General features: G+C 37.0%; 1 non-coding gene across 1 annotated transcript; it reads left to right on the top strand.

The window, feature by feature from the left end:
* Positions 1-2,054: 2,054 nt before the first annotated feature.
* On the top strand, positions 2,055-2,127 carry TRNAG-UCC (transfer RNA glycine (anticodon UCC)). Its single transcript has one exon. It is a non-coding gene; the product is annotated as a tRNA-Gly (tRNA).
* The last annotated feature ends 545 nt before the right edge of the window (positions 2,128-2,672 follow it).

Raw genomic sequence — 2,672 nt, 5'->3', positions numbered from 1 at the left:
TTAACAAGGTACCTTAAACCCTAAAGTAACATAAATAAGAAATGCATATTTGTGTTTTTTTTTAAGACCTGAATAACAAGGGGCTGTTTGTTAAACCAAGCAACCCAGAGAAAACATGTAACAATAGCTGGACTAGGGCTTGTAGGGTCAATTCAATCAGGCTGGCTCACTGATAATAATCAATTGTTATACTACAGATCATCAAAATGGAAGAAAATCCAACACTGATATGCTCATGAACAATTTTGTCAGGCCACACTTAGATAACTACTAGAGAATTAATGAGTGACAGCACTCTGTCCCATTCTTGTAATGGCCAAAGAGTAATCAATAAACTTGATGACAAAAAAATTGATAGAGTAAGAAAAATATAGTTCATGTGCCAAGCCTATATTTGTTCTTAACTGTGAACTGTAGATTAGGACACATGCAATACACAAGACACACTGCTCTTAAGGAGTTAGAAACCAAGTTAACCTCATTTCTAAAGAAGGGTTGATCTTCTTTAGAAAGAGATGATGATCATCACTACAATGTTAGATACAATTTCTCAAGATTGATTATTCAAATATTCACAATTCCTAAAATTTTTTATCTTACAATAGGCACTCAGTGTTTATGAAAAATACATTCTTGGCATCTTTTAAACTATATGAAGTTATTACAACTTTAATCTCTTTTCTTACATTTTTATACATGCCATGCAGAATGTCCAGAAACCATTCTAAATAAACAGCATTAGGAATCACAAACATTGGGGAAAACAAACAAACAAACAAAAAGGCAAGAAAACTACAGTGATAATGAAAAGGTCAGTGTTTGGAAAGGCTGCTATATAATAGGTGAATGGAAACTTGGCAACTGACTATGCCCAGAATCACAATGCTAATCTCTTATCAGTGTGTAGTGTTCAGGACTTTTAAAGTTAGAGATGAATGCACTCTCAGCAAGCAGTAGAAAGCTTATCAGGTGATCTAAAATCCATCAGTGCCATGTAACAATAACCTTTATTTTGGTATTTACTTTTTAAATCTGTCCCACACTGCTTCCCATTGCTGGCTTTGCATTTACTTACAAATCCAACAGAGACTGTATCCAAAGCTGACTGTTACAGATAATTCTGCTTAAATGGACAGCCATAGATTGAGAGACTTTCAACTCCTATTATTGATACTGGCCCACATACTGATGAACCTCTATTTCAAAAGAATATTAAGAAATGTATATGTCTAAGACAAATAAGTGGGAAAATCCAAACCGAATCACAGAATCACACAAATACAAAGTCACAGATTGACCTTATAATTCAGGTGACTTACTCATCCATTCATTTACAAAATAATTAAGAGAGCCTACTGAGTACTAGTCATTGTTTTAGATGAAAGGAATACAGAGGTTAAGAAGACAAACAAGGCCATGTTTCCATGCAATACCTTTCTAGTTGAAGAGACAGACACAAAAAGCAAACTAATTAACTGGCTGACAGTTGATAGCTATAAGATACAGTAAACAAATCATGACGACTTAGGCAGTGAGTATGCTACCTAAAGACCAAGAAAGTACTTAAATGTCTGGTCTCCAGTTCATCATGAAAGGAGTTTGGAAGTTATCACTCCATGCTATCCAACAAATAAAAAGCTGAAAAACTGAAAACCAACAACTCTTTTCAGATCTAAGAACATCATGACTTTTCAAGCAGATATCCATAAGCAAAAACATAAATAAGAACCAGTACTAGGGTAGGAAAACTCAAACTATAGTTTGAAAATGGCTAGAGGTTCATTGTAAACAAATCTGAGAGTCAAAAACTCTAAGAGCTGCCAGTCTTAGGGGGGCATTCCCACACTTTTGCGTTTTACTGCCAGGGACTCTCCTAGATTCTCACAGTTACGATGAGAGAAAAATTTCCTCATGATTCTGGGGGGCAGAGGAGAAAACACATTTTTAAAAACATACCAAAGCATTCTTTTCTCTTAAAAAAGCCTACCCTCAAAAGAGAAACTATTTTAGTAGAGTCCAACCCATTGGAGTTTTATCAAAGCCTAACTGTGACTTCCCTGGTGGTCCAGTGGTTGAGACTCCACACTTCCAATGTAGGGGGCACAGGTTCGACCCCTGGCCAGGGAAGTTCTGCATGCTGTACAGTGTAGCTCCCCAAAAGAAAAAGATAGTAACAACAACAACAAAAAAGGTGTAACTGACCTGGGGGAAAGGAGATATCCAACTCCAGCATCTTGCTTTCCAAGGGGGGAGAAGAAATAATGTAAGCCCCCTAATCCATCCCACTGAACTGCCTAAAGAGGTGGGAGAAGAGAAACACTTTTGAACTACACAGTCCATGGGCACAAGCTTACTAAAAGACAGAGAGATAATCACAGTACTATAGAACATTTTCTTTCTCCCTGCACCTCACCAGTATTATTACTGAAAGTTTATTTACAATTTTTTAAATACAAATTTACTTAATTTGAGGCTAATTAGTTTATAATACTATATTGGTTTTGCCACACATTGACATGAATCCACCACAGGTATACATGTGTTCCCCATCCTGAAGCTCCCTCCCACCTCCTGCCCCATACCATCCCTCTGGGTCATCCCAGTCCACCAGCCCTGAGCATCCTGTATCATGCATCGAACCTGCACTGGTGATTTGTTTTACATACGATAAT

Source organism: Budorcas taxicolor, chromosome X (assembly GCF_023091745.1).
Source record: "Budorcas taxicolor isolate Tak-1 chromosome X, Takin1.1, whole genome shotgun sequence".
Classification (NCBI taxonomy): Eukaryota; Metazoa; Chordata; class Mammalia; order Artiodactyla; family Bovidae; genus Budorcas; species Budorcas taxicolor.
Note: the sequence above shows the minus strand (reverse complement) of the source record. Positions and strands in the feature narration are given on the sequence as shown.